The 14591-nt window shown below is 37.5% G+C and overlaps 1 protein-coding gene across 3 annotated transcripts in view; it reads right to left on the reverse strand.

Annotated features, from left to right (window-relative positions):
• thrb (thyroid hormone receptor beta) overlaps positions 1-14591 on the reverse strand; it is a 158656-nt gene that overhangs the window by 112970 nt on the left and 31095 nt on the right. The gene's annotated exons all lie outside the window — the stretch shown is intronic.

The raw sequence follows: 14591 nt of genomic DNA on the forward strand, positions 1-14591 counted from the left end.
ACAGTCATCAACAAGTGAAGAAAGTATGGCACAACAGTGACATTATCAAGAACAGGACATCCCTCCAAAATTGATGAGAAGACAAAGAGAAAACTGTTCAAGGAGGCTGTCAAGAGGCCTACAGCAACACTAAAGGAGCTGCAGCTCTTTCTGGCAAGTACTGATTACTCCCTGCATGTGAAAGCTATCTCCCATATTCTTCATCTGTCTGGGCTATGGGGCAGGGTGGCAAGATGCAAGCCTTTGATGAAAAAAAACCCCAAAAACATCCAAGCCAGTGACAACCTATATCCAGTCTCCCAAAACCATCTGGAAAAATGTGTTATGGTCAGATGAGACCAAGATTGAACTTTTTGTCCAAAATTGTAAAGGGTATGTTTGGTGCAAAAACCACACAGCACATCAGCAAAAGAACACCATACCCATGGTGAAGCATGGAGGTGGCAGCATCATGCTTCTAGGCTGCTTTTCTTGAGCTGGAACTGGGGCTTTGTGAAGTTGGAGGGAATCATGAATAGCTCCAAGTGCCAGTGAATTTTGGCAGAAAACCTTCTGGAATCTGCTAGAAAGCTGACAATGATCCAAAGTACACATCCAAATAAATAAAGAATGGCTTCAGCAAAAAAAGATTCATGTTTTGGAGTTGCGCAGCTAGAGCCCAGACCTGAATCCTATAGAAAATCTGTTGGGGGACCTGAAGAGGGCCGTACAGAGAAGATGCCCTCGCAATTTGACAGATCTGGAACGTTTTTGAAAAGAAGAGTGGGAAAATATCCCCAAGTCAAGATGCCAAGGTGCCAAGCTAATAGACTCTTATCCAAACAGACAGAGTGCTGTAATAAAATCAAAGGGTGCTTCAACTTAGTATTAGTTCAGGGATGTGCACACTATGCAGTTAGGTTATTTTTTATTTTTATTTTCTCTGAAATGTGTTCCTTTGGTTTGCCAGTGGCATTGCATAGGTTGTATTTTTTTACATTAAAGGTGCAAAAATTCTGATATGATTTATCTTTCTTTCATTTTTTACGTCACAAAAACCTGTTGTTTTCACAGGGGTGTGTAGACTTTAAATCCAATGAAGACGAATGGGCTGATAGACGGATGATTGGGCTGACGGACAAGCGGACGAACAGCCAATTGGATGGACTGATGGGAGGACGGACGGATGAGTGGATGGACGAAAACAATCTTTTTAGTATGGTATACCACATTTTCCAAATGATAGACTGATTTTTGGCCATTTTGAGATTATATTACTGGCCAAAAACTGTACTCTATTTGATCATTAACAAATCATGAATTATTTATTTTTTTGTGAGTGTTGAGTAAATATGCAAATACGGCATTCACACCATGCAGTTTTGAGACAGAATGTTTTGAGGTGATTGTTCAACTATTAATAACATCTTTATTTGCGATTGATTTTTTTGATTTTTTTTTTTTTCTTCAGCTATTTAGGCTACATTGTGGAGTTTAGGAAACTTAATTGACCAATAAGTTTCTTTAAAGGAGTAGTCCACTCAAAAATGAATTCTCTCATCATTTACTAATTTAATAAGGAACTATCCCTTTAAGTCTGTGTCATTAAAATGATTTTGTGATTCCACGTTGTCTCACTTCTAGTAAGTTATAAGCGTCAAGACAGATATTTTAATGGGGACTTTGATTTAAACTTCCGTACCAATGGCGTTAGAGATGTAAGTTTGAAAAAAAAAAACTGATTTATATCATTGTTTGTTTGTGTCATTCAAAAACATTCATGGAAGTCTCTACATGGAATATTTCATACTTTTTATGGTTTTAATAATACATTTGTTCATCTAATCTCGAGATAACAGTTTTAATGCAGGACAATTACATTACAGTATATAGCATTCAGTATATACAGAAACAGCTGGAAAATGCAGCACAACATTTTGCATTAGTGACGTGATATAAACTTGCTGTAACTCAACGATCAGTGTGAATACTCTGTTACTTTTGTGTATGACAGCAGATCTCCTGTTGATTTTTTTTCGTGTTGAATGTTAGATCTGTGACTGTATACTATGAGTGAAATTATTGCTTCCTATTGAAAACGGATTCTCTCCAGTTTTTAACAATGACATCTCTCTGACTCACATGGTGAGTCCACAGCAATAATCTTCTAATGCTGAGCACAATCCAAACACAGCACAAAGATTAGCTGATACTGTTTCACATTAGCACTCTGACACTTTAGTCAGCACAAGAATTAGCTCAAGATTTCCACACCAAATCAGCTTTCAACACCAGCCTTGAGAAATATACCAACACTATTAAAGGTATACAGTAGTTCACCCAAGAAATGTCATTTATCATTGCCCATTCTCACATTGTTCCAAAACTGTATGAAATGAAGGATGTTGGCATCAGTCACCATTCACTTTCATTGCATCTTTTTTTTCATAAGTGGACCAGGGCTGTGCCAATCCAATCATATTATGATCCTATGATACTTTTAATACTGTATTGTAGAGCTGCACAATTCTGGATAAACTGAGAATCAACTTGGAATAAAGACCACGATTCTCTCAAGATTCTGAACAAAAATTATTATTTCAGCAATTTACAAAACCTGGACATAAGGGTATTAAACAAAGTAACATAATTTACTAAAGGTTCTGAAAAAACATTCTCTGCTTCAATCTATGCAAAAATGCCATAAAGTTGTAGCTCAAATATATAATTGTAAAAGTCCCCAAGAGGGTGCAACGAATTCATTATAAACCAAACAGCGCCTTGAGATTATTGCACAAATAAAAGAAACAAAAGAAATCCTGTTAAAAATATATAAAAAAATAAATGTTGCTTTAATTATATTGCTTTAGTTAGGTCTGCTGGAACCAAAAACACGTCTCTTATTCTTAAACCCTGCTTGAACGTGAATGGCATCTATGCTAATTTTATCCGATTTCTTTCCCTGTCTAAACCTCGGGATATCCCAAGGTTACCAGAGCCTGCAACATCCATCTCTGGTCCTGCCTGATGTCCGACTCCCACTGTGTCGCTGAGTGATGATGACCAGCATCAGCCCTTTTCAGCCAGAGTTCACTTCAGTCTACAAAGACAGACTTCACAGAGGATGAAATGATGCAAACTCAAAGACATGGGATTCTTCATGAGCCCCTGTCTGAAGCATGGTCTCAGGACGGAGTTCATCAAATTTACCTGCCATAGGCTTCCAGCCAGACTGCAATGCTCCTCACTGAATGATCCCTGTACCTCAAAGGAGGGACAACAGTCTCTTAAAAAATTAACTACATAGAAAATTAATTAACTGCCAACAAAAGCCAAATTTGGGCAAAATCAAAGGACAATGCATTTACGTGTATATCCTCAGTTAATTCAGATGCTGACTATCACCCCCGGTGTTCACGAGTTCGAATCCCAGGGTGTGCTGAGTGACTCCAGCAAGGTCTCTTAAGCAACCAAATTGGCCCGGTTGCTAGGGAGGCTAGAGTCGCATGGGGTAACCTCCACGTGGTCGCTATAATGTGTTTCACTCTCAGTTGGGCGCATGGTGAGTTGTGTGTGGATGCCGCGGTGGATGGCGTGAAGCCTCCACATGTCTCCACTATGTCTCCGTGGTAACGCGCTCAACAAGCCATGTGATAAGATGCGCGGGTTGACAGTCTCAGACACCGAGGCAACTGAGATTCGTCCTCCACCTCCCGGATTGAGGCGAGTCACTACGCCACCACGAGTGCTTAGAGTGCATTGGGAATTGGGCATTCCAAACTGTAAAAAAACATATAGTTCATACAAAATAATTTTTTTAACCATTGACCCACAATACTTAATAGTTTACTAATTTAAACCACTAATAGTTCTAAACTATAATATAACACATACTGGCATCATATTCATTAATGTTCTGTTGTAGCATAATTTCCTGTACAGCTGAATTGAAACAACGTCTGTTGTGAAAAGTGCTATAAAAATACATTTGACTTGACTTCACTCATGAGTTGGAGACTGATTCAAACCTATTATTCATGAGTTTGAGACTGATTCATAAGTCGTTTAGAGCTCAAAAGATTCATTTGTTAATAGAGATGCTGCGATCAGGATACCGATACAGCCGATACCGATTAACGATCTACTTGTCACCTGATCGGCCGATCCTGAGACTCATCATTTTAGGATCTCTGTCATAACTGCATATGTAAGTTTTCTGCACACGGTCACTATTAACTGCATTTTCCTCTTCCCAGTAATATCACTTTGCCTAGTTTTTGCTAACAATAAAGTTTAAAAGGCTTACTTAAAAAGCTTTTTTTTTTTTTCTTTCAGTTTAGTAGGATGTTTTTATTAATAGTTTTTCACTTTTTGCTGCTTGAACTTTAATGAGGGGAACACATGTTCTCTAATGAGGGCAAGAGATGAAAGGAAATAGGAGAAAGAGCGCATACTTCTTGACTCTACAGGTGTTACTATTGTAAGGCAGTTTAATTGGGAGATATTTAATAAAGATGTCTCCATATCTTGTAACTTGCGTTATTACTGAGATACCTATGTCTGGCGGAGACAGAGAAGCTGTCACCATGAGCGATAAGGACCGTTTCACAGCTGGCACTGTTTTCTCGTTGCCTTGTCAAGTGTGAAATGCCACAATGACAGTACAGTACACAAAATTTTTATATTTGCCATACCTCTCCTACTGCATTATTCTTAACTGCTGAATCATAGTCTTACAACACTATGCCGGTATTCCCCACATTCTGTTATGCCACGACAGTGCTGCTGAAGTCTTAGAGGAGCCGCAAGTCTTTTGCGACATGAGCGTTCAGTTTATGATATCGGCCAAATCACCGATCGAGACCTAGGACGTGAATATCGTTATGAATACTGATCAATGGCCGGTCGATCAGCACATCCCTATTGGTTAATGACCAGACTACCGTGGTCACACTGCAAGTTCACTATTGCTTGTAACCAGGGGAAAAAAAGAGGGATTGGGTGAAATCAACAACAACAAATTCACAATTTCCCACTCTCTCGGTCACCCCTTACACAATCATAAAAACCAAACAAATCAAACTCATAAAGTACACGTCTGTGGATGACACAGACCAGTGGCCTTTAAGTTTAGACCATGATGCCAGTCTATTCTCTGATCTCTCAGACAAACCTCCACAAGTGTTGATGTCACATACACCACAGCTGCTCTCAGATTCCAGGACATGTTCATCACACTATCTGGGCATGAAGAGGACAAAGCAAAGGCAACAAGACCAAAGAGAAAAACGTCCATCATGAGGAATCCAAACGCCAATGAATTATGACTCTGAGAAGAGCCGCTCTCTGCTTAGATGTTTCTAAAAAACTGCTCAAATATTTCTATGAAGAGGAGCTACATATCTTTCTTTGGAATACCATGGCTCGCATATGGTGTAGACACAGTGCCTGCAAGCTGGTAACAATTGCCAACCAGAAGCGCTGCCAATACTTGACACATTAAAGGGAAGGTTCACCCAAATATGAAAATTCTCTCTTATTCTCTTAATAAATTCTCTTATTATTTACTCACCCTCATGATATCCCAGGTGTGTATGACTTTCTTCACATATTTGAAGAAAATTTGAAAAATATCTTAGCTCAGTAGGTCCTTAAAATGTAAGTGGATGGTGATCTGATTTTTGAAGCTCAGAAAATCACAGACAGGTGGCATAAACTTCATCCAGTTGTTAAATTAATGTCTTCTAAAGTGACATGATCGCTTTTGGTGCAAAAAATATTTATTTAAGAAATATTTAAGTACTTTTTTAATTCTAAATCATACTTCCGATCTGCAGCGGTAAGAGTGTGATGTAATTACATTGGCATTTGAAACACGAGAGAACTGATGCATAGTAAATAATGAGATCATTAACATTTTAGTGTGAACTATCCCAAGTTGTAAATTTAGAGATTTTGTAGATTTTTACTACAATTACTGGAATGCTGAAGCTGTACAATTGAAAGATGTGTCCATACACTGTACATTTTACCATATACTTTTGTATTTTGTATTTTGATCATACTGCCCACATACAGTATCATGGTATTACTATCTGATACCATCTCTCTCCACCACAGTACTTTTTGTAAGGGTTCATACTGTATATCTGTGCAGTTGTATGTAATGACAAACAGGCATTCAAACATGAGACCGTCAAGATTTAAAATAAATCTGCCACAGACTGAGGATTTCAATGACACAGGGTCACGCACTCTGTAGGCGTCTGAGCTAACGTGCATCTCCACACTACCACATGCACCACATCAAGTGAAGAACCACAGAATGCAAAGTTCAGCGTTTCTGTACTGAAGGCTATACAGAGAATTACTGCAAAGAATCAACTTCTAAAGACTGATGACAGCATCTTCTAATGTACATCATCTTGAATCAGATGGTGCTAAACAAAGTGCTGTGCAGTTCACAATGTGTTAAAGCCCTGTGCAAACTATACAATTTTATACAAAGATATATTTTGAAGCAGGGAAAAATCTCCAGTCTTTGATCACTTCCTGCTCACCGACAGCCACATAAATACCTTTACAATGAATCTTAGCCTCCACTGAAGTTCTACGATAAGGTAATTCTCATAAAACCTGTCAAGAAAATGACCAGGTCACATAAAAAAATATATATATATTTTGCATAAAGACAATGAAGGACCATTAAGTTTTTTTTTGCATTTTGACATTATTTTTAGCCACTTGAGATTTGACAAATAACCACATGTGATTTGCGAGCCATAATTATGATCTCTTCAGAAGTTCGCCACTGACCAATCACAGTTTCACTTTCTAAGCACGCTCTGAAATACTAAATCGCAGATGTTTATGTGAATCGTATGTGCGCTGCATAGGTTCCCGACCACTGCTGAAGACTAGGCCAATGATAGGTTTTTGTTCAATTAAATGGACATGCCTTCTAAAGCCACTTGTGGAATTACGCAAATGTGTAACTGAAGTAAATCTGGAGTGCTTTATATTGATCGCTGTCAGCACATGTGCACAAACCAAACCGAACTCCGAGCACAGCTGTTCTGTATATTAAATACAGTACATTATCAATGAATTATATTCACTGTATCATTATCCTCATGTATGCTCTGAGTATGTGCTGCACATACGATTCTCGTAAACATCTGGAATTTCGATTTTCAGAGCGTGCTTAGAAAGTGAAATTGATTGGTCAGTGGTGAACTTCTGAAGAGAGCATAACTGGTCAGGTGAAAATGGACTATGTAAGAGCTTGTGATTTGGTCTATCATCGGTAGACAATGCCTAAAATGAAAGTCAACAACAATTTGCAACTTTACCAGCCTGATCATTTCTATTTGATAGCTCACTAATATTGCAGAGGGTTATGCTTCTTAACCGTGAGAGGCAGAAATCATGATTGTGTTTAAAATACAATTAATTGTGCAGCCCTAGTTTGGAACCACATTAGAATGGACATGGACTGGTGACTTTAGGCATGATTAACAGCTTTGACTGCATGTTTAAAGTTTTGGCTAAGATGTAAACAGGGTTTTTCCTGGGTCAGTTGTTGGTTAGTTAATTTTTTTAAGAAGGACTACCTGTTTATGCCTATAATGGCCTTAAAGCTTAACTTTAATACAACTACCACAGTTGTCCAGTATACGGTAGTAGGATAGAGAAGAATGCATCATATGCACGAGAGATTCTCTGTGGATCACGCGACACGCAAGTGATACTAATCTTCAATCACCCCGCGCACATCAGCGTACCACATGAGAAGCACGTGTAGCACTTATTCATCTTGCTTTTGGCACTTTATGTCATAAAATTTGCTTTGGTGGTCCGAAATCTCGCTTTGGCGGCTGTCAAATAATTTTCAATGCAGGAAAAACCCTGGTATATTTTACAGTCTGACATGAAAGACTTGATCTCACACTGCTTGCCTTTGATTCTGCCCAAGCTCCAGTAGGATTGTATTGTACAATCTGACAAGCAAAAATCATAAAGGACAGAAACAAATCATACAGTGTGCACTGGGCTTTACTCAACAGCAGGTCCCATCACTGAGACAATGGTCCAAACAACAGCATTTTATCAGTGGGATCAACACTGATCGGGTTCATACAGAGCTGATTACATGTCCTTGTCTGTTAACACGCTCTTGCTAACGTTAGCACTTCCAATCAATCACGATTTTAATTCAACTAAAGAAGGGCAAGCGCTCTCCGTGCCTGACTCGACCCCGTCTCTAAGCAACTTGGCCTTCTTCAATATGTGTTTGTCTAAAAACAACTCAAACTGATAATTCACACTTTCCTGAAAAAAAATGAGCCATAATGCAAGTTTTTGTCTTGGGATTTTCTTTCCACACTTTGATTTAGATGTTGAATACTTGAGCGCTGGAGAAATTGTAATGTTTCTTTAAATAACAAGGATCATGCGGCCACTATTCACAGACAGAACCCCACATTTTTTACTCTGTTTCCACTGTATTATGACGCACAGTTTGATTGTTCAGATTCCCTTCAAATCTAATTTTCTTGATGCAGCCTGTAGCGCTGAAATCCCAGCCGGAGTGCAAACAAACAGTCCATTCTCTCTCACTGGCTCAACAATCAACACTGTAAACAACAACATTTCTTTCCACTTCTTTCTTCTCTGCAGCCTTTCTAGACTCTTCACTAAACTTTGAGTCAAAAACATTCATTCATCTTTACATGACATTTATCAATGTTTCATTTATTTTTTCTAGCCCTGCTTATCATGGGCATCTATGACATTTAGGTCTCTAGAAATAGATTTGTTTAAATCACTAACTCTAACTAAGATGAAGATAAGTGAAACTAGAATGAGCAAACACCACTAATAATAATTATCATAAGATAAATAATACAAATTTGACTTTCCCACATAAGTCAAACAACCTTAAAGTACGTCAAACTATTTCATATCAGTTAACCGATTCTAAATTTAGCAAAATTGGAGGCTGGAATCTGAACAATTCTGTATGAATGTCCAAGCATCTTTTTCATAAAAGGTAAGTGGATGGTGATATTTACTGTAAAAACAACAAAAAAGCACCATAAAAGAAGCCCATAACACTTATATTCCAAGTCTAGGTGTTTTGGAGGCATAGACTGAAATGTAAGTCTCCACTAGAGCTCATATCTGATTCGTGTTTTTATTCAATTTAAAAGGTGCGATCAATCATTTTTTCTCCATCAATAACATTTTACTCCTAAAGAAATTAATAGTAATTTTGAAACATATGTATAAAATCATGAGCAATCACATGAGATGAGGACTGCAGTCATATCAGTAACTATATAAAAGCTGGTGTATTCTATATGGGGCAGGGGCGCCTCATGGGGGCTGCCATTTTAGAATCACATGACCAGCTGAATACTACTCGCTTAATCTCAATAACCGTCTTGTTATTGGACACTTTCACTGTTGGATTAAATGAATCATGGCTGATTGTGAATAGTGAATTTCTACAATGGCATCTGTAACTGAAAACTGTTGATTTTGACTGATGCTGCATCCACACCACTAGGTGTCACTGTAAGACCAAGATGACATGAACAAAAAGTTACTGAGTGCATTTTAATTTACTACTGTAGGGACAATACAGCAAATGATGATTTCTGGACTGCAGTCTTTAGGACGGTTTATGAGTTGAACCTACAGTACGCCGTCTGTTTCGTGTAGCAGCCAACGCGTTGGTTTGCATTTACAGTTCTGAGTTGGTGTGTTTGCGTCACTCTGCGTAGGTATACAGCTAAAATGATATTGCACTTCATAAATAAACAAAGGCAATGCAATTCATGGATTTCAAAATATGTATTAATTTATTGAAGCATTAAAAGGAGTTCATCAAAATATGTAGTATTTAGTTACATATTATTTACTGTACATGCTGCCTGCCTCGCAATAAATCAGGCATAGACTGTATGCTTACTTTGAGTCTCTTAAATAATAATAAATAAATATAGTGGCATTCTTTGACGCTCTATGCTGAAAAAAATAATCAAATATATAACTAGCATGTTGCTTGACCAACACACAATGGGTATCATTTTAAAACTTAGAATCTTTACAATGCATTTAGGCAAAATAAAAGTGTTATTTTTTAATCTGCCGACAAATGAATATACAATGAATATTTTGTCATTCACATACCAAATATAGCTATATCGAGTAAAAGAGAGTTTATAAATTGTAAACAAATGTGATTTTGTTGCGTTTTCCCTTGTAATGACAAGACATAAACAGAATAGAAAAGAAGATACTCCTGATAAATGTAACTAGTTCAAAACAATGTGACACAATCACTGATCAGTGGATACAATGATGCATAAATCTTAAAATAAACTTGGAAAATATTCATCATGTCCTTGGATATCTTTTTTGTCATGCTGGGGAAAGTCTCTGGTTACAAAGCGACCCGATCACAGTTGTTGTGGGTTGCATAAACGCACACGCTGTAACATTTTTGAAGAGGTACATTTCATGCTAGGCGTAGGCTACCCATATATGCCACACCTATGCGTAGCCTAAGGCATAGGTTCGATGCAGAGGCAGCCTATAAATCTTCATACATTTTATGAATTTATATGAAACATTTAGTGTGTTGATTAGTCTAGGAATCTGAAGGAATTCTGTCATTAGCCGTTGAGACATGTGTCTACTAGTTGGAGTATTAAAGCCTTCACGTTCGCTCTCATATACCAACTAGAAAGGACTTTAAGCCTTCAAGTACGGCCTGATTCTTCATTTAGGCCAACAAAAAAAGAACAAGTGATTGTGGTTAAATAGAGACTATTTTAGTACTGTTTTGGGGCAGGGACTGTTCTAGGTTCAGTTAATATTTGTTGATTACCCCAGAACTATGTGGATACATATGGCAACATCCTTTGATGAAGTATTATAATAATAATAATTGATCTATTGTCACACATTATATATTATACATTTCTGCATATATACAGTAAAAAAAAAAAATTCACATATCCCAGCTAAGCTGGGGTCAGAGTGCAGGGTCAGCCATGATATGCCCCTGGAGCAGATAGGGTCAAGGGCCTTGCTCAAGGGCCCAACAGTGGTGTCTTGGCGGTTTTGGGGCTTGAAACCCTGAACTTCTGGTCAGTAACACAGAGCCTTAACCGCTGAGCCACCACTGCCACCATTACATTACACCATTAAATGTTACGTCTGTGAGATGTAATTTATATAGTAAATATTTAAATATTACTGAAACCAAAACTAAAAGATCTCAATATCTTTGGTCTTAGCTTCAGATACACTTGAAGATTAGAAATAGAGTGCTTTTAACACTAAAACGTGATAGTAAAAAACACTATATTGTCCCTTTAGCCTGTCTGTATTTCAACACACGTTGTGTAAGAAGTAACTTTACCAGCAAGTTAGTTTAGAAGATATCAGGCTATAAATAGGCTAAACTGACTTGGATTCAATCTGCTAACCTGGGCTCCTCAGTTCAAAGTCCGAAAGATTAGAAAAGACATAACACACAAATCCAGAACAGTCTGAAGGTTTCTGTCAAGTTTGATGGATGCAGATTAAAAGCTTAGTCTCGGTTTAGGAATAAAAAAAACCCCCAAAAAACTAAACGTTTTAGAAAAATATAGCCAAAACTTTTCCACACTGCAGATGAACAAACATCTGAAAGATCCCATAGACCTACAGTTGATGTCAGAAGTTTACATCCACCTTAGCCAAACACATTTAAACTCAGTTTTTCACAATTCTTGACATTTAATCGTAGAAAACATTCCCTGTCTTAGGTCAGTTTGGATCACTACTTTATTTTAAGAATGTGAAATGTCAGAATAATAGTAGTGTGAGTGATTTATTTCATCTTTTATTTCTTTCATCACATTGCCAGTGGGTCAGAAGTTTACAAACATACTTTTATTTATTTATTTTTTTGTTATTATTTGGTTGCATTGCCTTTAAATTGTTTAAGTTGGTCAAATGTTTTTGGTAGCTTTCCACAAGCTTCTCACAATCATTTGCTGGAATTTTGGCCCATTCCTCCAGACAGAACTGGTGTCAGGTTTGTAGGCCTCCTTGCACGCACAAACTTTATCGGATTGAGTTCAGGGCTTTGTGATGACCACTCCATCACAAGCCATTTTGCCACATCATTGGAGGTATGCTTTGGGTCATTGTACATTTGGAAGACCCATTTGTGACCTAGCGTTAACTTAATGGCTGATGTCTTGAGATGTTGCTTCAATATATACACATAATTTTTCTTCCTCATGATTCCATCTATTTTTTTTAAGTGCACCAGTCCCTCCTGCAGCAAAGCACCCCCACAACATGATGCAGTCACCCCCATGCTTCACAGTTGGGATGGTGTTCTTCGGCTTGCAAGCCTCACCCTTTTTCCTCGAAACATACAAATGGTCTTTATGACCAAACTTTTGACCGACTAAATTTTAGTTTTATTACACCAGAGGACATTTCTCCAAAAAAATAAGATCATTGTCCCAATGTGCACTTGCAAACTGTGGTCTGGCTTTTTTATGATGTTTTGGAGCAGTGGTTTCTTTCTTGCGGAACAGCCTTTCAAGTTAGGTTGACATAGGACTTGTTTTACTGTGGATATAGATACTTGTCTACCTGTTTCCTCCAGAATCTTCAAAAGGTCCTTTGCTGTTCTGGGATTGATTTGCACTTTTCGCACCAAACTACGTTCATCTCTAAGAGACGGAATGCGTCTCCGCCATGTGCGATATGAAGGCTGCCTGTTCCCATGGTGTTTATACATGCTATACTATACTATAGTTTGTAGAGATGAACGTGATACCTTCAGGCCTTTGGAAATTGCTCCCAAGGTTGAACTAGATATGTGGGGGGTCCAAAAGTTTTTAAACTTAAACTAAAATCCAAAAATGACTTTTAAATGACTTGCCAAAACAATTGTTTGCTCATTTGAAATCTGTGGAGTGGTTAAAAAATTTGTTTTAATGACTTCAACCTAAGTGTATGTAAACTTCTGACTTGCTTAAATCCCTGTTCACACCACCAGTGGCATTGTCACTTTATGTTGCTAGACCCTGCGATCTGTGTCGCTGGTGGGCGTTCCTACTGCTGCCACCGCTCTAATGTTATTGGTGGACTGCACGTCTGGCCATAGCTTTTGAAATGCTGATGACAGATGATACGGCTGATAAAACTAAGATATTCTAATTTGACAAGAAATCAGTTTATATAACCTGCATCATTAAACAAGATGAACATTATATCAATATATGAATCAAACTCATTCAGAATGCCAACACAGTTTTTCACCCATAATTTTATTAGCCCATATCCATGTATGTGGTTACAGACGAATGATATAGAACAGTAAAATCACTCACAGAATGTTTTACTTCTTCAGCTTGCCTGCACTTGAGTTGACTCAATTATCACAATCACTGCCTGGAGACGGATGACAGTATGAACCTATATACTCATATAGAGGGGCACAAACTATTTATGCAAGTGTAATGTATATCTCATTAAAATCAAATGTATCTTTAATATAGGCACACTTCTGGTTCACTCTCTGCCGAAATCTGACAAACCTCAAACGGCAGCAGTTAAGAGTTGATCAAATTGTCCAGATTCCAACTTTTAAAGAACACCTCATTTCTAGTCAGTACTTTTTATTTAATTATTTAGCAACTCTTAAGGTTCAAATGCATGAAGTAAATTAATGGTTATCAATCTGTAGTGGCTAAGTTGAGCTGTGAATTATAAATTATCGGTATTGGTGCATCCCTATCTAACAAACTCTTAAAGCTATTTTTCGCCTGGTGAATAATAAATTATGCAAAAAAATCCTATAGACTTAAAATGTAAAAATGTATATCACATTAACTGTTGTCAAACAGTCAAGCAGAGATTAAGGTTTCAAGCTGCACAAGAGTCACTCAGTGGGAGGCAGAGAAAGCTAAACAACTTTTCAAAGACAGAACATTTGCTCCTCAGATACATAATGTCAAATGATTCCCAGCACTGGACAATATTCACTTATGCTGTGATTGTGTGTGTGTGTTATCTTTGTTTGAGCATGTAACGTTCTACTGTTGGTGTGAACAGCTGCAATCTGGGATGACAAGTAGTCATGAGAAATTTAGCGTTACGGTCAATGATAATACAGGCCTTTGGACAATATTCAGTGGGGCCAACTGCTCAATGGCCACAACTGTAAAATCACAATTCAAGAAACAGAGCAAACACTGTGTCCTAAGTAGTGGTCGACCGATATGGGTTTTTTAATGGGCGACACCAATATCCAGAGAGCAGGGTGGCCGATAGGCTGATACAATGCAAGTGTCACACAAATATATATAATAAATAACAATTATGTAAAAATGTACAAACATGTAAAAAAAAAATGACAAACTCTTATTTAGTACTATATTTACAAAATTTCACACAAAACTTTAACTTTGTAAAAAATAATATAGAAATAAATATTGTATTTTAAATGGTAGATTTATGTTAAGTCATCAAATTTTTGTCATTTATTTGCCCATGAAGAAATTGTTAATACATTAGGAAGAAAGAAATATCAG

The sequence above is a fragment of the Xyrauchen texanus genome, chromosome 10 (assembly GCF_025860055.1).
Source record: "Xyrauchen texanus isolate HMW12.3.18 chromosome 10, RBS_HiC_50CHRs, whole genome shotgun sequence".
In the NCBI taxonomy this organism is placed as follows: domain Eukaryota; kingdom Metazoa; phylum Chordata; class Actinopteri; order Cypriniformes; family Catostomidae; genus Xyrauchen; species Xyrauchen texanus.